Source organism: Saccopteryx leptura, chromosome 5 (genome assembly GCF_036850995.1).
Source record: "Saccopteryx leptura isolate mSacLep1 chromosome 5, mSacLep1_pri_phased_curated, whole genome shotgun sequence".
In the NCBI taxonomy this organism is placed as follows: Eukaryota; Metazoa; Chordata; class Mammalia; order Chiroptera; family Emballonuridae; genus Saccopteryx; species Saccopteryx leptura.
In genome coordinates, this window is record NC_089507.1 from 40,576,550 (window position 1) to 40,598,096 (window position 21,547).

At 44.6% G+C, this 21,547-nt stretch overlaps 1 protein-coding gene across 1 annotated transcript in view; it reads right to left on the reverse strand.

Annotated features, from left to right (window-relative positions):
• The window catches only part of IGFBP7 (insulin like growth factor binding protein 7), a 92,939-nt gene that overhangs the window by 15,193 nt on the left and 56,199 nt on the right, over positions 1-21,547 (reverse strand). The gene's annotated exons all lie outside the window — the stretch shown is intronic.

Below are 21,547 nucleotides of genomic sequence, written 5' to 3' on the forward strand. Positions count from 1 at the left end.
ATAAAGGAACTTTTAGTTCACTCTGAGCTCATATTTTAGGCAGAAATCTCAAAATCAGTTCTGGAGGTCAGGCCAAGGATAACAATAACACTGCCATCTAGCTCAGGCTCGGTGTTTGGAGTCCATTTAAAGCAAGTCCCAGAATATGTAAATGTACAGGAACAAGCAGCAGTTCAATTATTTATTTATTCTTGCCTTTGTTCCGGTAAGGACTTTAGGCTGTTCACACACATCTGTCTAGGAAACATCCTGTACATAGGATTAAATGACTGCCCACTACCTTTCTCCTCCCCTTCCCCTGGGCAACTCCAGGCAGCACCAAGCCGTCCACAGTGCTACCTGGTGGCTGGTGTGGAATGTCTACCCCCACCTCCCCCACCTCAAACCCACCCGTATCTTTCTGTCTCAGATGACTGTACCCAGCCGTGCTACTCCATTCCCTCTGACCTTTCATGACCCCGTTCTCATTTAATCCCTTGATTTTCTCAACTTTTCAAGTTCATTTCTTGATCCCTTATATTTTATAAGTCTTGCTTTGTAACCTTAGATCAGGGGTCTCAAACTCAACTCAGCATGTGGGCCGCAGAGCAAGATCACAGCCGTTAGGCGGGCCGCACTAGGTCTACAAAAGGCAACTGTTACGCAACACTTTTCTCACTGCAGTTGAAAACAAAAAAAAATCAGTACAACAAGCACAATCGTACATGCAGTTTACTCAGTGTCACAAAACGACCAGAAACTGTAGTTCGCATCACAACTGCTATTAACTAAGCTAATATCTAGCTAGGATGCTAGAGAAATGAAAAATACAAGTAGGCCCCTAGGCTTACTTAATTTTATCCAAAATATTTTGAACTTCGTGGATTAGTCTGCGGGCCGCACAAAATTGTTTGGCGGGCCGCGAGTTTGAGACCGCTGCCTTAGATGGTGTCGTTTTAAAAACCATTCTTTGAAAAGAAAGAAGGAAGAGGAAAGAAGGGAGGGAGGAGGTGGAAGAGGAGGAAAAAACAAAGAAACAAATAAAAAATAAAATGGAGAAAGACAGCCATATCCTAAATGAAACTGTAGCAAGGAAGAAGGAAGTTTTGAATTTGGAAGAAAACTAAAATTCCATTCAGTGACTCAGTGTCACTGTAAAAGTCGCTAGGAGTTAGATGTCTCCTGTGGAATCTTCACCTGTCTGCATCCTCTTCCTCTACTACTTGTAATTAAGTTCTAGATAAATGACCCACAGACCAGCAGACTGTTTTAGAAATATTCAATTCTAACCTAGAAATAGTAATATTCTGAGAAATCACAAAGAAAAGAATTATGGATGGATGGGTTTATTTATTTATTTTTAATTAAATTTATTGGGGTGACATTGGTGAATATGGATGGATAGATTTAAATCTGGACTACTTTAACTTGGTTCTAATGAAGCTAAGAAGAGAAGTTTTCACAAAATACATAAATGTCACAAGGGTAAGACCCTGAAATGGAATTAATTTTGAATCTGATAAGTAATTCATTCAAGCTGGTTTCATATAAAGTTGCAGTCAAGAAAACAGAGTTAAAACTTGTTACTATCCTATAAAAAGCAGGGGACAATGTAATAGAAGTCCACAAACAATTTCCTAATTTCCTACAGAGCACAAAACACTCCCCAGCCATGACCTAAGATGTCCTTACCATGTTGCCGTTAAAAAAAAAACCCAAGAAAAAAACAAAGCACTCTTGGGGACAGAAAACTTGGCTCTGGAATCTTGTCTGCTTCTTGTAGCCAAGAACGAGCCACTTACCTATTTTTACAGAAGAGGAAACCAGAGCAGGTCTGATACTTTTCTTTTTGGGCATGAAAGTGAATGTCCCTATCACGAATGTGTCCCAGAGCACAGCCTTATGGCATCTTCAACATCCACAAGGCTCCAAGGTTCTAAGGTTGTATTGTGTGGCTTTGGGCTCTCACCCCCTGCGCATTGGTCCAATGCACTTTTTCATCTACCTAAATGTAATATATGTGGTTCATAACAAAGTTCACTCTAACCGGTGATGAAAAAAAATTAAAGAGCTTATAAAGGTATCAGCCATTACCTAGTTAGCCAATTATTTTCTATCTGAAAGAGCTGCACAGAAGATGTTAGGAGAGGTCATGTTTTGAAGTTCAATATACTCCATTGAGCCTGAGAAATAGTCAAAAGTCAAATTCTCTTCAATACTCAGTTTTTGTCCAATTTTGTTATTGTGTTCAACCACATAATGTTTTTTTGCTTCATTGCCTTCTTCATTTCCCACATCATCTCTTCCATTTTTAACCTACAAATCCACTTTCTTTCTTACTCGTACCCAAACTCATGTTCTGCTCCCAGCAATAATGCTCACCCACCGTTACATGCTCATTACCACATCCAGAACCTTTGCTTATACTGATGTACCCATGTACTTGGAATGTCCTCCCTCCCCTCATCTGATTTGTATGCCTTACTCTTTATTCGAAGCTCTAAGTCTCATTTCCTTTCGACACTTTTTTACAGCTTTAGTTCCCACTTATTTCTCCTCTGCAGTCTTACTGGATTCAGAGTTAGTGTCCCACAACTTAGTGCATCATTGTTCTCTAATGCTTTCCCCAGCGGGGCCAACTGAAGATGCCAGAGTCCTGATGGAGTCAGAACAGAGTCAGAACTGAGTCATGAACTCTGGGGTCAGATGTCCTTCCTGTTCACTGGAAAGAGGGACAGTCTAGATTGCATGCAGTGGGAAAGGGCAGAAGTGAGTTAAGAAGAGCAGCATGCCTGGCCTGCGGTGGGAGGGAAGATAAAGCATCAACCTGGAATGCTGAGGTCGTGAGTTGGAAACCCCGGGCTTGCCCAGTCAAGGCATATAAGGGAAGCAACTGCTCTGAGTTGATGCTTCCCGCTCCTTCTTCACATTCTGTCTCTCTCTAAAATCAATAAATTAAAAAAAATCTTAAAACATATATTAAAAAAAAAATAACATAACATGATTAGCCAAACAGAAACTAAGAATATAGCCACTGCCTTGAAAATGCACTAAGGGTTCACATTGCCAAGGTACCTAACCAAAATGGTGTTATATCTGCTCCTTTTTTTTAATCAGCTGGAAAATCATTCACTGTGATTTTCTTTAATCTTCCACTTGCTTTCTCTTGCTATAAGCAATGATTCTTGGCCACTCACCAACCAATTAGTATATGATCAGGGGATGCAAATTAATTTGAATATATATTAATCAAGCAAATCCCAAGGAGAAGGGTAGGTCTGCTGGAGAGAAAGGATCATCTATTACCCTTACATCAAAAACAAAGAATTACTGCATCATGCTGGCTAATATTATTTGCATTATAGCTCTCATCGAGTATATGCTAATATGGCTAAGACAGCTGAGTATAAAGACTCCTGTAAGTTATGGTAAGTTGCAAACCACACAAATCTTAATTCTTAATGATTCTGGGTCCTGGAATAGTTCAGGCACAATAAATGCATTCACACCAAAAAAGGAAAGTTTAGGGAAGAATCGAGATACCACATATGGAGATAAAAGAGTCCAGACAACTTGGCAAGAATCTGCAGATTGAATTCTGATAACACTTCCAAACAAAAGTACAAAATGGGAAAAGAATAGTAGGAAAGCGCTATGGCCAAGACGGGGAAGGGGATGAAACACTGGCCAAGACAAGGAAGGGGATGAAACATGTGTAAACTTCCTCAGATTAAGTAAGGGGAAGCAGTTTAATTGGCAGTTACGGTATGGCTAATTAAAGAGTGAAGCCACTTGCCAAGGCAAGCCATTTTGGGAACTTCCAGAGGTGGGGGTGTGGTTGCAGCGGGACCTCCGTATGGGAAGCTAGCTTGCAGTCTCAAGGGTATCAGCTGAGGACGGCAAGAGCAGGGGAAAAAAGTACGAAACCTTAGTCAGCATACTTTACGTTTAATGTGGGGGTATTAATTTAAGAAGGTTATCTAATCATGGTAGCTATTGTTAGTTATTTACACTATAGTGGGGGTGAAAAACCAATAATTTATAATGATGGCAGGGAAAAGTGAAAAACTGCTTCCTCTTTTTCTAATATAGCCTAGGGGGGGTGAGACAAGTCAACACATTTAGATTGAGAACTAAATGCTGGGAGGTAATGGTCCACAGTGAGTTTGGAGCACAGATTTTGGAAGCAGGAATTCTGTTCTGTCACATCTGAGTAATGTGACACTGCACATGACCTTTAACTTCTCAGTGTATTCATCCGTGAAACAGGATAATAACACCTAAGTCATTAGATTATCAGAAAGATTAAATAAAATACAGCAATTAGCACAGTACCCAGCCTGGGATAACAATAGCAAATACTCAACAAGTATTAGCAGTTTTTCTTTCAAAGCAAATTCCTTATGATTGGGGCTGATATAAAGTGCTTATTCAGGGAGTGGAGAAAAAGCAGCACTTGAACCTGGGGTGGCCAGGACAAGGCAGTGGCATCTGAGCAGGTCCTGAAGTTCAGAAGTAGGTCTTTTGTCCAGGAAGGGTTTCACCTTCAGGGAGAGGTGTGGAGGCAGGAAAACACCTCCCGCCAGAGGAGCAGGGGGCCAGGACCTGTTTGGCTTGGGGAGGGCACTGTGTGAGGGAGAGACAGGAGCTGAGCGCTCAGCTCTGAATGTGGGAGTGACAAAATTCCAGCGGCATTTCAGGAGACGACTTTGTAGCAGGATTGAGACAGGGTGGGGATCAGGAGCCTAAATCAAGTTTGTAGCAATAGAACAGAGAGGGAAGAGGCAGACGAGAGATGATTCAGGAAAAACTAACGTGATCCAGTAACTGGATGTGGCCTGGGTAAGAGGAGGCTGCCCCCCCTCCCGCCATGAAGAGAAGCAGGGATGAGTCTGAGGAAGGCACTGATTGGAGAAGGGGGAAAGGATGGAGCTGGGCTTAGAGTTGCTGCATTGGAGGTGTCACCTGGGCAGCGTGGAGGTGCTGAACCCCCAGGCCCCTTGGAGAGACAGTGGAAGGCATAGAGACGGGGGGGGGGGGATGGTGGTGCTAAGAAAAACACTGTGTAGTGTACAGTTTAGTCCTGGGTAGGTTAGTGGGTTCCTTCCTAGGGAAGGAAGACAGCTTTGACTCTCCTTCCCTCGACATCTTCCCTGGAGGGAATTCCACCCATCGCTGGTGACCCTGGGCCTATCCTCCCCCCACGCCAGGTAAGGCGGAGGAGCAGACAGCGAAGGCATTGCCTACCCACAGCCCCTATGTACCGGGTAGCCCCTCTGAGAGCAGACTTTCCAGGGTGACACCAGCCTGCGGATGGCACACACAGAACCTGTCAATTCCATCTCCTGACTCCTGGGTGCCTCTGGATTAATGAGATAACTCATGTTGGCTCCAATCTTTGATGCTAAAAATCATCCTGGAGTGTCTTAGACTATTTTTTTTTCTTTGTAGCAGATGGCACAGGTGAATCCTGCAGTATCTCAAAATTATCACCCTGAATTTGAAGTTATCATGGAACATAGAAAGTTGGTTCTTAACCATTTGTTGCTTACAAACAAATCTCTTACTTGACCATGTTTTCTTACTCTTTTCCCCTAACTTGGATGGGTCTAGCACAAGGAGTAGGGTACTGACCAAGGGTCTGACTCCGGGGCGTGGTCTCTGCCCAAAGGTGATCCTGGTTGTCTAGGGTCACTCTTGGAGTCAGCCTGCATTAGGTGAGGTAAATCGATGAAGGATTTTAAGTTAAGTTCAACGTGCAAGGGGGAGAGATCTCTCTGGTGGCCACGTGGTGGATGAGGTAAGTAGGGTTGTGCCAGCAACAGTGCCAAGGGGTGAGCTCATTTCTTCAGCAGCTCCCAGGGAAGCTGGAATTCCTAAACCACCATCAGAATGCCAGACTGACTGGTGTCCACACAAGATAAATCAGCAGGCTAGAGTTTTATTTGGTTTGAGCATAACGGAAGAACTGACTTTATATGAAGTACCTTTACGAAGAGAAGCACCCTAGGTATGTGGGTGTAGCTTGTTGACGTTACTGTAGTCTTAGAAATACCATTTTCCACATTGCATGGGCCTGTCCTGTCTGGACTATGACGCACCTTAAATTCAATGGATTAAAACTTAGGGTCGCTTTTTCCTGTTCCACAAGTACTGAATAGAGCAGGGAAGTCTGCACAGGAGGTCACTTATCGCCACCTAATTCTAGCATTCCGAGAAACCTAGAGTGAGCTCCCCCAGAACACTTCATCGCTGAGATCCTGCCCAGCCTCTCCCCTACATACACACCCAGGGCTGGCATGTCAGGCATCAGGAAGTGTTTCCGGACCCGAGCTGTAAGGGGAAGGCTTCCGGAGCCTGCAGGCTGACCTACCCTCAGAGCTCGGTCTCCGTCCTCAGGCCTTGTCCTGAATAATAAGGGGTGCACTCTGTGGGCTCCCAAAGATATAAGATGCTCTTGAACTCTGCCCCCAAGGGCAAGGAGGTGAGCGCCTCCCACATGGCCTTCAACTTCAGGAGGGTTGGTTTTGCTAAACCTGGTGTCTGGAACATCTTGGAAAGCTGACGAAGGCTGAGTCCTGAACTCCCAGGAGGCACGGGGAAACACTACCATGGGTTACTCCTGCCCTTCCTTGTCTAGTGGACAGCCAGGTACCAGGGAGCTTCCCACCCTGGGTACTTAGGAGAAGATGGAAGTTCTTCAGCTCCCTGAGAACTAGATACGCCCTCAGTTCCACTCTCTGACCTAGAAAGAAAGCGTTACATTGTAGGAGTCCCAGCAGATCCTCGGGCCAGACCACTGGCTCTGGAAACAGCCTTGCGGACACTGATGGTGCAGCACAGGGCCACCCTTTCAGACTGGGAGTCATCAGAAAGAGGAGTTTTGTTGTGCAGGCTCAGGAGGGTCATGCGTCTTGGAAAAGATCTCGCAGAGGGGCGTCAGCAGGAATCCCAGGCACCAGCCAGTCACTCTGAGCCAACAAGGAAGGCAAGCGCCGCCACCTGGCAACTGGCTCTCAGAAGGGTTGTCTCGCAGCGGGTGCCAACCCTGGCTGCACACTGAGATCCTCTGGGAGTGTTTAACTAGTGCCCAGGCCTGGGCTGCACTCCCACAGTTCCACAGTGGTCTGGGCGTGGGATCTGGCACCGGCATGTTTTAAAAACTCTGTAGGAGGAACCGTTCCATTAAAACACAGCTTCAGAGCAGGAGACAGTCAGATGATGAGAAAGACAGAAAGGTGGAATGGAAGAGAGGACAGGATGGATTTGAAAGCAAAATGCTCTCAAGTCTTTTCAGAGAGAGGATAAGACACTCGGGAGATACAAGGATTCAAGGAGAAGAGAGCGAAGGCCTGGGAACTGAACGGTGGAAGGTATAGAAATGTGATGACAAGGGTAACACTTTGTCGTTGTTGTTATGATTGTTTTAAGCCACATGGGGGAACAATGGGCAGTGTCTGACTTCCCCTCCTTCGTCAGAGCTTTGAGCTGCCTGCTCTCAGAGTCTTACCAGCTCTCCTGTGGTTTTTTCTCCTTTTCCTAAGAAAAGCATTTGGTTCACACCACCAAACCCGCCCCTGCCCCCTCCAGCCTTCTAATTCAAACCCCTCACGGAAGCACGCAGAGGTGGGGCCCGGCATCGAGAGCTCAAGCTCCGTGGGTCTTAGTGAAAATCCCACTAAATCGGGACCCTTTCCCTTGGCTCGTTTCGTGTCAGGCCACCTCTCGGTGAAGACACACTGGACTTGGCTCTAAAGGCCAGGAGCAGGATGAAACACAAGGGGCCTGTGTGTAAGGCAAGGCCCCCCGGAGGCAGGAGCAGAGCCTGGGGCCCGCTGGGCCTGCGCCTGGCATAGCTGCTTCGTGATGTGTTTGCCTCGGGGCCCCAGCCTCCTTTTCACTGCTCTCTTGGTTACAGTCGCCTCCTTGGCCGACAACCCCAGACGTTAATCAGCCAGCATAACAGTACCCCCTGTTCTTTCTCAGTGTGTTCTCCCCTCTTTCCAAACTTGTGCCCTCTGGTTATTTTCTGTACTCCTTTGTGACGGCCACAGACTGGAAAGCACTCAGCTGTTTACCCCAAGTCTCAGCCTTTGTTTATCCCTGCTTTGCTGAGTGTTCTCAGATTTCCTCTCAGCTTCCTAGGAGGATTTAGCATTTGTTTCCCCCTCTTTTGTATTTTCCAGTGCTGGCCCTCCGACTCAGACTAGGCAGCACACCCCTCTTACCCTGTGGGCCCATGTGTCCTGGGTACTTATTGCACCTGCGGCTGTGTACTTGCTTTGTGAGCCGCTGTGAACCCACCACATGTTCTATCTAGCCCAACCCGGAGACATCCTTTCTGAGTGCCGAGAGGAAATCCACTTCAGAAAAGATGCTAAGTGTGGGTGTAGTGCACCATCTAGGCTTGGGAGAGCTAGACTCTTCTACGAGCTCAGAAGTGCCAAACAATATGGCCCTGAAAAGCAGGGGAATGGGTAGTTATGTCTCTCTGATCACAGGATAGAGGACCTATCTAGTGGGAACGGGGGGCTTTGACTAAGGATATTGTATTTTTCATCAGTTGAGGGCTGTCACACTTGCTGTTATCGACTTGTTGGGTGTGAGTGTTGAGAAATGAGATAAAGGAAAGCTATGCCAACAACAGGGAAGCCTCTACTTTAGAAGAAGGGACGCTGGGGGCATGGGGTTGTTCTTTGCTGCTCTTACTGGGATTTACAGGACCAGACATCTTTACTTTGGCAGTCTGATTATTTTTAGGCAGTGATTTTTTTTCCCTCTGTAACTAGTGGTGCTTTTATTGTTTTGTTTTTCTTGAATTTCTCATTCCTTTTACAACTCAAGAAGAAACAAGGAAAGGGGTTTCCATGGCTTCAATAGTAGGTTAGCTTTGGAAGGTAAAGGTGTTACATCTTTACAAGAACTGGGAGCAACTATGTGCAAAGGATCCTACAGGTGAGGTAGCCCCAGGGAGAAGCCTGGGCCCCTTGCAGAACATGCTTTCCCTTCCCAGGTCTTCCTTCTAGAGCGGCCTCGGCTCCAGCCCTGGAGAGTTCATTTCTTTGTTTAAGCAAAGGAAACAGTTTCCTCACAGAGCAGCTGGAATCCCAGCTTTGGCATCTCTTCAGAGCAGCCATACATAAAAGTAGGAAACTTGTTCTTTAGAGACTCGGGAAGAAAATGTCCTTGATCTTCCTGAAATTGACATGGAAGCTGCAGTTTGTGTCTCCTTAGTCCTTTTGGGAGTGGTCCCCAACCCCCTGGCCGTGGACCGGTACCGGTCCGTGGGATATTTGGTACAGGTCCACGGAGAAAGAATAAATAACTTACATTATTTCCATTTTATTTATATTTAAGTTTGAATGATGTTTTATTTTTAAAAAGTGACCAGATTCCTTCCGTTACATCCGTGTAAGACTCACTCTTGACGCTTGTCTCAGTCATGTAATTTATCCATTCCACCCTAAAAGCTGGTCCGTGAAAATATTTTCTGACATTAAACCGGTCCGTGGCCCAAAAAAGGTTGGGGACCACTGCTTTTGGGTACATTTCCAGGGAATCTCTTTAGCAAATGTGTGACTTTTAGGGGAGCAGGGGGTTTCAAAGACAACGCTTTTCACCAAGGGGAAGACGCTGTTCAGCTTGTGAATGAGGGAGGAGAGGTGGAAAATATCCAGGCCTATCTGTCCATGGGAAAGGATTATGGTCCCCGGGACCATAATCAGTCAAACTGACACTTGAAGAGAAGAAAACTCAAAGTAGACTCAAATAGGAAAAATAAGAACAAGACCGTTGAGGCAAGTAGGACGTTAACTAAACATGCAACCTGTCTCCAATTTCAACCCACACAGCCATGGGAGGTTGGCCTGCATGAAAACTGAGGGTCATGATCTTTGGAGCTGAGAGAGACAAATCTCATTAACAGACAGTTCTGAGCAATTTATTATTATTATCATTTTTTAGTGAGAGAGGCAGAGACAGAGAGAGGGACAAATAGGGACAGACAGACAGGAAGGGAGAGAGATGAGAAGCATCAATTCTTTGTTGCTCATTGATGACTTTCTCATATGTGTCTTGAGACTGGGAGGCTCCAGCCGAGCCAGTGACCCCTTGCTCAAGCCGTGACCATGGGGTCATGTCTATGATCCCATACTCAAGCTGGAGACCCTGTGCTCAAGGTGGTGAGCCCATGCTCAAGCCAGTGAACTTGGGGCCTCAGACCTGGATCCTTTGCATCCCAGACTAACACTATTCACTGCACCACCACCTGCCTGGTCAGGCTGAGCAATTTTTTAAAAATGAGAAAGCAGCATTTTCACCTAAACAATAATAATGAAGAAAAACAATTTCACAAATATTCTGCAGAGTCAGTACTAAATAGCTTTCCCAATGTCATGTAACATGCTCAGAAGATGATGAAAAAAAGGTCTGGACCATATTGATCACCAGGTTTAAAACTGAGCTGGCCAGATGTTTAAATCCCAATAATTAGGGGATATCAAAAGAAAACTGTCATCTGGTCATCATTAACTTTAATATCCATCCCTTAATTAGAGCACTAACTTCCACTCTTGCTCAGCAATTTACTGAATTTATTCTTTAAGGGAAAACTGCTATTGGCAATGGTATAAAAGTTGAGAAAGAGCCACAGTGATACCAAATAAATCAAGTTTCAGCACTGCACAGCATTAAACATATAAAAACATGGAGCAGATTAATTCATTCAGGTCGTCCATGAGCTGAGTGCTGTGCTGGTTAATGTGACGAATGGAAAGATGACATGGTTGGACCCTTCTTACCTGATACGAGTTTACAGTCCTGGAAGTGTAGACATACGCAAGTACAGAAGCAATTATACTACGGGTGAAGTATGACTGATCCTATGATATAAATATGAAAAATATTTTGACAGAGTTGGTCAGAATGAATTCATGAAAGAGAAAAAAGGCTTTCAAAAATTAAAGATAGTGGGTAAGGTAGGTAAGGAAATTCTAGGCAAGGGGATCAGCATGCTCAAAGAGGTGAATTGTCACCTGGGATGTCCCTTGCAAGAAAAACAAGAATACTTAATATTGTTATTTGGCATCTTCACAGCCCACAAAGAGTTTTTATATTCATTACTTCATTTTGATTTTTCTAACAATCTGTGAGCTAAGCTAGTCATTTTACATATTGAAAAACTGAGGTTCAGTAAGGTTAAGTGTCCTGCGCAAAGTCACAGAGATTAGGAGTAGTGTGGCCAGGACATGAGTCTAGGTTTTCTGAGTCCAAACTCTGAACTTTCTCTAGACTACCATGGTGCCTCTCTTCATAGCTGGCTGAGGCAGTCTGTATCATTTTGTTTTGTCGGGGGTAGGGTGAGGTATTTCAAGAGAAGGAAAACAAATCTTGAGAACTGGAGGCCAGACTAGATTGCAGAGGTTTTCAATGTCAAGCCAAGGAGATTAGTTATGTCTACAAGTTATCATGATGAAAAGAAAAACGAGACAATGAAAACATTAACATATTTTGGAGAATGAGTCACACAATTGCTAGAAACATAAAATAGAAGTCATGGTTCATCATTCACACTCTGGCCTATAAAGTTTCAGAAGTGCTATTTTACTAGTTCTGGGTAATCTAGATTTGCAACTCCAAATAGGTGAGAATTATCCTCCTTATATATAATGTTGGGTGGATGTTAACCCTACTATGACTATATAGCTAGAGTCCTACCCATGCCTTAGAATAAAACAATCTGGGAATGCCAGCCCTTTTTATTAGATTTTAATGGTTTCAATGAATGTTTAATGTGAAAATCAGTATTTGAAAATGTTCTTCATGTTTTTTCTTGCAAATGACTAAGATGATGCTATATTCTTAGAACGTACCTTATATAGGCAGGAATCCTATGAGAACTTTAAAAGTCAATGTTAAAACTGAATAAACATTCCTGGGCAGAGTTGAGCAATCTTTATATTAGTAAAAATGTTCCCTCTCTAAGATTAGATATGTTTAAGATTTACATCTTCATCTTAAGGAAAAAAAAAATATAACTGCTGGAAAGGAAATAAGGGTCCTAAATGAATATATTTACTAAACTATAAAATCCAGAATAAATAAGATCTGGCCCTGAGTGTCTTCCCAGCCTTATTTCTTGTCATGTCCCTCTTGAACTCTGGGCACTGGTCATAGTGAAATTTCTGTGTTCCTCAAATGTGTCCTGCTCTTTCTAGACTCTACCAGGCATCCCCAGGACTATGGCCCGCGGGCCGCATGCGGCCCCCTGAGGCCATTTGTCCGGCCCCGCCGCACTTCCGGAAGGGGCACCTCTTTCATTGGTGGTCAGTGAGAGGAGCACTGTATGTGGCGGCCCTCCAACGGTCTGAAGGACAGTGAACTGGCCCCCTGTGTAAAAAGTTTGGGGACCCCTGCTAGCCTGTGCACATGCCATTCCTTTTTCTGGAACATTCCCATTTCCCATTCCTGCCCACATTTGCCTGGTTAACTCCTAGATGTCCTTTAGGTCTTGGGTTAGTTATCGTTTTTTTGTTTGTTTGTTTCTTTTTTTGACAGAGACAGTGAGAGAGGGACAGATAGGGACAGACAGACAGGAAGGGAGAGAGATGAGAAGAATTATTTCTTTGTTGTGGCACCTTAGTTGTTCATTGATTGCTTTCTCATATGTGCCTTGACTGGGGGGCTTCAGCAAAGTGAGTGAACCCTTGCTCAAGCCAGCGACCTTAGGCTCAAGCCAGTGACTTTTGGGCTCAAGCCAGCGACCATGGGGTCATTTCTATGATTCCATGTTCAAGCCAGCAACCCCGTGCTCAAGCTGCATGAGCCCACAGTCAAGCTGGCAACCTTGGGCTTTGAACTTACATCCTCTGCATCCTAGTTTGATGCTCTATCCACTGTACTACTGCCTGGTCAGGCAGTTTAGTTATCTTTTTGTTTGGCAAAGCTCCTTTGACAAACTCTTTTTTTTTTTTTTTTCTTTCTTTCTGAAGCTGGAAACAGGGCGAGACAGTCAGACAGACTCCCGCATGCGCCCGACCGGGATCCACTCAGCACGCCCACCAGGGGCGAAGCTCTGTCCACCAGGGGGCGATGCTCTGCCCCTCCGGGGTGTCGCTCTGCTGCGACCAGAGCCACTCCAGCGCCTGGGGCAGAGGCCAAGGAGCCATCCCCAGCAGCCATCCCCAGCGCCCGGGCCATCTTTGCTCCAATGGAGCCTTGGCTGTGGGAGGGGAAGAGAGAGACAGAGAGGAAGGAGGGGGGGTGTGGAGAAGCAAATGGGCGCTTCTCCTGTGTGCCCTGGCCGGGAATTGAACCCGGGTCCCCCGCACGCCAGGCCGACGCTCTACCGCTGAGCCAACCGGCCAGGGTCAACAAACTCCTTCTTTATTGCTCTCCATTCCTCATCCTTTTGTCTTGTCCCTCTCTCCCCCCATTTAGAACAAGGGCCTCCTAGCCCTGTCTGAATGGCTCGGTTTTTGGAGCGTCATCCCTACACACAAAGGTTGCTGGCTCGATCCCGGTCAGGGCATATACTGAAACACGTTTTTGCCTCTCTCTAAAAGCAATTAAAACAACAACAATAAACTAGCTTTAGAATGGGGGCCTCCTTCCGGCTCCTATTTTATCCTTATCACAGCATTTTCACAATGCACAATAATTATACCTGCATATCCCACTAGACTATGGTCTCAGTGCTGGTGAGGACTCACCCATTTATTCTCTCTACTTCTCTGTGTGCCAACAGCTAGCACTGAGTGGATGGTCAACAGATTGCTGAGCAGCTGAGCACACCAATGCCACTACCAAAATATACACCAGGTGCAGTATTTTCTTATGAAGGTTTAAACAGTAAGAGCTTAGAAACCATGCCAAGAAGCTGTCTTTCTTTGCTGTTGATTATTAAAAAGACTTTGGGGTCTAGCTAGCTGTAAGTACTGTTAATACTTGAACAAGCTAGGGCTTACAGGTGCTGACCGTGCAGTCAAAAATCCACATACAGTTAGCCCTCTATATATGCGATGTTGACCCTTGAACAACATGGGTTTGAACGGTGCAGGTTAATTGAACTGCGCAGGTCAACTGAAAAAAAAATTCATGTACAGTGAACCTGCTGTTTGTACAAGGGCATGTTTTAGCATTTAGGAAAGGTTAAAGTGTAGAGATTTTGATTAACTGTGGCTTATTTAATAATTGGTTCTCAGCTGTTCCTAGGTACAAACACACCAATGTTTAGGTATGCCTTTCCTATGTTCCTGACTCAACTACTCAACAAGAGCAGCAAAATAGCAAAGGTGCTGATTCTGCGTTTTTTATACTCATACGAACATAGATTATATGTTAAAAATCTATAGCTAGCTATCTCACTAAACAATATAGATAAGACCCATGAGACAAAAGATAAAGATGGACTCTCTAGCAAAATGTCCCTTATTAGTCAATTTATAAGACTGAAAAATGGGGGGGAGGTCATTGGCCAGATTTCTGGTGGGAGAAATTACAGTGAAGTTTGGGGCAACTACTTAAAAATGCAAGAGTGCAAGTTGGTGTTGCCAAGCAGTGATATTCTATCGGGAAAGATGGACGTAAAGGAAAACCAGATAAGCACAAGCCCCAGTTATCCAAAGATGTGCAAAACATTTAACTGAGGTTTTAAGTGTAAAAGGGTCAACTTAGAATCTGTTTCCAGACAAGAAAATACAATTGCTGATTCTATACATAGAGGAGAAGCTCCCGTTAAGGGACAGGCCCTTTCTTGTGGGATGGGTGACAGGAGACAGTATTAAGATTCATCTTTCGCAGTATGTAAATCCCTTCCTATAAATCCTTTCATATTCCTAAATTATCACATAACCAGTGACCTTTCATAGAAGAACCCGAGATCTATCTTGTTCAAATTCTCATTTTATAGATGAGGCTTCTGGGGGTTAAACATTTGCCTAAGCTCATTGCTGGATGCGGCCAGAAAACATAACTAGAACTAGATGAATTCATCTCCTTGTGCTTTATAAATAACACAGAAAGAAAACCACGACCTGTTCTCAATCAGCTGGCCACCATTTAAACAGTGTGACACCGGGAGATTAGAAAGGCGCTGAGCAAAGCCATTAAGCGTCCGCAGCTACATTTCCTCGGCAGAGGGGCAGCATGAAGCTTAGTGTGGGAGAACTTCCAATCTGCATGAATGGAACATGCACAAGTAAGATAAGCCTGGCTCCAGGAAAGTAATTTCCCTAGCTCCCCAGAGTCTTGGATTTGGAAAACCGTAGCCTGCTCTGGAATGCGGGACCTTCACAACGGGACTGGGTAGGACTCCCATGTGACCTCAGCCCACGCATGGAGGCTTGTCAAGGTCCCAGGTGCAGGCTCGCCCACGGGCTGCGGCTCAAACATAGAAACAAAGAAAAAAAAATCCTCCCAAAGAACACACATAAGCAAAAACTATCTTCCTGTGTTCTCTGCCAAGAGAGCTGGAGCCCAAGAGATGAGTTTGAGACTCTGACTCATCCATCATGACAAATAAACCCAGTCTATGGAGGTTAGGAGGCCAATTTAGGAAGTAAACACAAGTTCAGCTTTGGAAAAAACACAGAAACCGTTCCTGGAATCTAACTCCACAGTGAGAAAAGGGCTTACTCTTCAGGCGTGGAGTTCTGAAAATGCCAACAGATGAACCGGTTCAAAGAAGCAACTGCAGAGGCAAAGAGCATCAAGATGTTAGCTTTTCTCCCACTGCACAGAAATGTGGAATCTGGGTTCTGAGCCAGCTCCCTGCCGAGCTGAAGGAGCATTGCTGGTGGCACTGCAACAACACAACAACAGCAAAGGAAAGTGATGAGTGAATAGTACTCCCGCCCTCCACCATCCACAGATGTCGGTGTGAGTCCCCATTCTCTTTGTCTCTGTTTGCCTCCCAGCAGCACTAGAGTATCTGGTCCAGGTCCTGTTCATCCCTTCTGCTGCATGGGGTCTCCTCTCTCCCTTTTTAGGTAGAGCCTAATTTTGCTCCCCTAGAGTGTGGGCTGGATTTAGTAACTCACTTCTAATAAATAGAATATGGTACAAGTGACAATGTGTGACTTCTGAGACTAGATCATTACAGGCACTACACTGCAGGCATCCCCAAACTATGGCCCACAGGCCGCATGTGGCCCCCTGAGGCCATTTATCCGGCCCCCCGCCGCACTTCCAGAAGGGGCACCTCTTTCATTGGTGGTCAGTGAGAGGAGCACTGTATGTGGCGGCCCTCCAACCGTCTGAGGGACAGTGAACTGGCCCCTTGTGTAAAAAGTTTGGGGACCCCTGCTACAGCTTTCTTCTTGCGTTTTACTGAATCGCTTGCTCTGGGAGAAGCCAGCTACCATGCTGTTAGGATGCTCCTGCAGTGTGACAGGGAGGTCTGTGGATGAGGAGCTAAATCCTCATGACTACAGACATGTGAGTGAGCCAATGTGGAAACAGCCTACAGTCCCAGTCAAGTCTGTGGATGACTGCAGTCCCTTTGACATCGGGCTGCAGCCTTATGAGGGACTTCAAGCCAGAACTTCTTAGGCCAGTCCCAAAGGTCTGACCCACAAAAACTGTTGTGAGATAATAAATGTTCACTGTTGTTTTAGGCTTCTAAGTTTTAGACTAATTTATTATGTAACAATAAATAACTAAAGCAACATCTTTGAACTTTCTCCACCATCAACTGAGTTTTCCCTTAATTAAACTCTTTTCTGGAGAAGGAAGATTCTTTTTTTTTTCTTTTCATTTTTTGTTGTTGTTTTTTGTTTTTTGTCATAATGTTCTCTTCCCAAGAGTTAGGGTTAAAAAATAAAAACCGCCCTGGCCAGTTGGCTCAGTGGTAGAGTGTCAGCCTGGTGTGCAGAAGTCCCGGGTTCGATTCCCGGCCAGGGCACACAGGAGAAGCGCCCATCTGCTTCTCCACCCCTCCCCCTCTCCTTCCTCTCTGTCTCTTTATTCCCCTCCTGCAGCCAAGGCTCCATTGGAGCAAAGATGGCCCGGGCGCTGGGGCCTCTGCTTCAGGCGCTAGACTGGCTCTGGTCGCAACAGAGTGAGGCCCTGGATGGGCAGAGCATCGCCCCCTGGTGGGCATGCCGGGTGGAACTCGGTTGGGAGCATGCGGGAGTCTGTCTGACTGCCTCCCCGTTTCCAGCTTCGGAAAAATACAAAAAATAAATAAATAAATAAAAAATAAAAACCTACGTTCATACAGAGTATTTATGGGTGGACATTTATTGATTTGGGGCCATTGTGGCTCAATCCCAAGGAGATGACGGCCACGATGATAATATGCATTTCCAACGACTGATCTTAACATGTTCTTTGTTCCTGCTAACATAGAATCTTTTATGTTACTTCATCATCACATACAAAAAAATTGGAACTTACATTTCCCAGAATCCCCCAAACATAACCCTTAACTATGAGCTATTTTAAACCTTAAACATCCATAGAAGGCACGTGGGACTTTTTTCTTTAAAGAGTCTTGTATTTAAGAAATAGTGAGTGAGATTAACCTGTTATATACTACATGGATAAACCTTGAGGACATTATGCTGAGTAAAATAAGCCAGTCACAGAAGGACAAATACTGCATGATTCCACAAGGTATCTAAAGAAGTCAAACTCATAAATCAGAAAGTAGAGTGATATTTATAAGCGACTGGAGAAGAGAGAAATGGGGCATTGCTGTTCAATAAGTATAGCATTTCATTCATGCAATTAAAAAGTTCTAGAGAATTGCTATATAGTAACAACATGCATATAGATACCAATATTGTACTGTACACTTAAAAATTTAAGGGGAGATATTTCATATTATGGTTTTCAATCACAAAAAGAAATAGTGAGATTAAAATGATCTTCTAAGAATTCAAGATTCACTGTGAGGATTCCTTGTTTTGCAATACTCTAGAACTGAGTGTCATACTGTCTCAAAAACACCTCAAAAAAAAATACTACTTGTTTTTACATTAAAGTAAAAATGTTGCTCCATTCTTCCTAGAGGTTTAGCAGGGTGGGGTGGGAGGTACGATATTATACAGCCAAATATAAGGACAGGACGTTGTAATTCCAAGAAGTCTGGGAATCACCCTTCTAGAGTTGAGGTTTCCAAAGAAGTAGATGTAAGGAAAAGTACCCAGGCGTTTGAAAAGATAAATTCCAATCAAAGGACTGACATCACCAGTTTACTTAATAATTGTCCCTACAACAAAGACCATGTAGACACAATACCCAAGGAAAAGAGCAGAGGGCAAAACAGAAACCACTGAAGACTCAGATAAACAATGAGCGAATGCACAGATAAGATGTACATTAATTATATTAGTAATGACAGAGACAAATATAGAAGACTGAGATACTTTCTATTCGTTAACACTTGACTGGCTCAAATATGAAGAACATAGAGATGGCAAGTTCTGTCATTTTCCACAGAAAAGGAGAAAAGAAACTATCCACAGAGGGAAAACGGCACATGAAGGGTTGAATTTTCATGGTGTAGATACCTAATTGTCATCGCCATATAAAAACCAGGAATGGAATTGGTGGGAGGCATGGAGGGAGGTGAAAGAAAACTTTGGATATTATATATAAGGAGAAAGGGGCAAGTTCTGATTAAATTTAAAACATACACTAATGCTCTCAAAGTTGACTGACGGTTGAAGTACGCATTCTCTCTAGTTATTTCCTCAGCCTGCTACTTTTTCCTTTTATGTTAAAAGCTAATTTTGTGAAGCTTTTCAATTACTACTCTTGGCAACAGACTCTCCTGAAGGACGTGAGAGAAAAGCCAAAGCTCTAGGATGCCGTTCTGGCCAAGACTAGAGCAATGTTCTGAGCCCCTTCCTTGCTCAGACATAACGGGGTAGGGAGCTAAAGTGGGTGACTGAATTTGGGGCTGGCTCCTACCCAGCCCAGGTTCTCAGGCCTTCAGACCTTCCTCTAAGTCAGGGGTCCCCAAACTGCGGCCCCCTGAGGCCGTTTATCTGGCCCCCGCCGCATTTCCGGAAGGGGCACCTCTTTCATTGGTGGTCAGTGAGAGGGGCACTGTATGTGGCGGCGTCGCTCACGCACAGCACTACTTCCGGTGACATGGGACACATGTGTCACAGCTCCGGAAGCACGTCATATCACTTGTTATGGCTAGCAGTGACAAATATGGAACCGGACATTGACCATCTCATTAGCCAAAAGCAGGCCCATAGTTCTCATTGAAATACTGGTAGGTTTGTTGATTTAAATTTACTTGTTCTTTATTTCAAATATTGTATTTGTTCCCATTTTGTTTTTTTACTTTAAAATAATATATGTGCAGTGTGCATAGGGATTTGTTTATAGTTTTTTTTATAGTCCGGCCCTCCAGTGGTCTGAGGGACAGTGAACTGGCCCCCTGTGTAAAAAGTTTGGGGATCCCTGCTCTAAGTGTTCTTCCAGGAGTCAGGATGAAGAACAAGAATCTCCTCTTGCATTGTGTCAAGACAGAATATTACTATCCCAGTAAGGAAACAAACTGATGTGGAAGCTGGGGTGCCCGCCAGGGTCTCCTGGCCATCTCGAGGCTGGAGGGAGTGGAAGAGAAGAATAAAGACAGCAAATAAGCAGAGAGAAGTTGGGCAGGAAGCTCGCATCTTCCGATCACTGCGATCTTTAGCTCTCCCTGTGGTTTATGGTCGCTCACAACGAACCACAAATGGTAGTTCCTCCCGCAGGAGCCCCTCAGCACCAGGAATTCTCTTTAGATTCCCACGGGAATCTTGACGTGAGTCTTTCTCACTTTCTTCTAGAAGTCCTCCCAGGGCGAGACATTCTTCTCTCAGAATGTTGATCAGACTGACTGTATAATGTTGTCTTATTAAGAAATTAATTTTATAAAGAGGAGGCTGGTTTAAGTAAAAATGAAAACCAAAGAAATGCCCATGTCATGGCTGACTGAGCCTTTCCTATCTTTGTTTCCAGTATCATGCCCTCCTGCTCCCCCCAAGTCCGACGGGCTTATTATGTAACGCAGGTTCTGTTTATCTACGCATTTCCATTACGGATAACAAACCAAAAAAAGCATACTTCCTACTGAAAAATCACATTTAACAAATCCCTTTAGGTACAGGAAAAAGTGCAAACCATTTAAAAAGATTAATTTGTGGGAGGAGGAAGTCAGTCCCACATCCCTCATCCCTAGCTTGCATTATGCTCTCGTTCAATGAGGTGGATGCCCCAGGCTACATCTACAATGATGGAAGGTTCTCAGTCTCTTACTGCAGGCCTGAACCTCTCCAAGGCCATAATCGTTCTCAAGTCAAATCACGCCAACTATACATATAAAACCAATGGCTTAAATAAGAACACCTTTGTTTTCTCATCTGGACGTCAAGCTAGCTCACAGTCGGGGAGAGTGGTAATGAGCAATGAACACAGCATGGCTTCAGTGCATTTTTCTATTTGATTAAGATTGATTCATCCTGAAAAACAAATGCAATCGATCTTGTAGATCAATGTTGAATAGTACAGTGCATACATTTCAATGTACTAAATAATTTATTGAAATGAACTAATTAAAAATGCCAATTTAGCCTGACCAGGTGGTGGCGCAGTGGGTAGAGTATCGAACTGGGAAGTGGAGGACCCAGGTTCAAACCCCAAGGTCCTGGCTTGAGCGTGGGCTCACCAGCTTAAGTGTGGGGTCGCTGGCTTGAGCATGGGATCATAGACATGACCCCATTATCGCTGGCTTGAGCCCAAGGTCGCTGGTTTGAGCAAGAGGTCAATCACTTTGCTATAGCCCTCCGGTCAAGGCACATATGAGAAAGCAATCAAGCACAACTAAGATGCCACAATGAAGAATTGATGCTTCTCATCTCTTTCCCTTCTTGTCTGTCCCTATCTTTCCCTTTCTCTGACTCTCTATCTCTGTCAACAACAACAACAAAAAAGGCCAATTTATCTGTATTCAGGCTCTCCCTCATGTGCTCATTTTACACTGTGTCCTATTATTTCTGCTGCTCTGAGCACACCCAGTCCACCAGGTTTCCTCTGGTCCATGTGCATGTGGTGGTGGTGAAACCTGGCTGGAAGAATTCTGCAAATTGGTACAAGGTGCAGCATGAGTATATTTTGGCCAAAAGTGATATGCAATCAAAGCACAACTCTAGGTTCCACTGAAGGCACTTTTTTTTGTTTGTTTGTTTTATTTTTAGCAATAGAGACAGAGGGACAGATAGGCAGGAAGAGAGATGAGAAGCACCAATTCTTCATTGCGGCATCTTAGTTGTTCATTGATTGCTTACTCATATGTGCCTTGACCGGGGAGGGGGCTACAGCAGAGCAAGTGACCCCTTGCTCAAGTTAGTGACCTTGGGCTTCAAGCCAGTGACGCTGCGCTGAAGTTGGTGAGCCCATGCTCAAGCCGGCAACCTCGAGGATTCGAACCTAGGTCCTCTGTGTCCCAGTTCGACGCTCTATCCACTGCACCATTGCCTGATCAGGCCTGCAGGCACTGTTTCAATGTATCTGGGGTATGAAACACCAGTTTGGAATTGACAAAGAATGCTCCTCCTGCTCTAGCCTT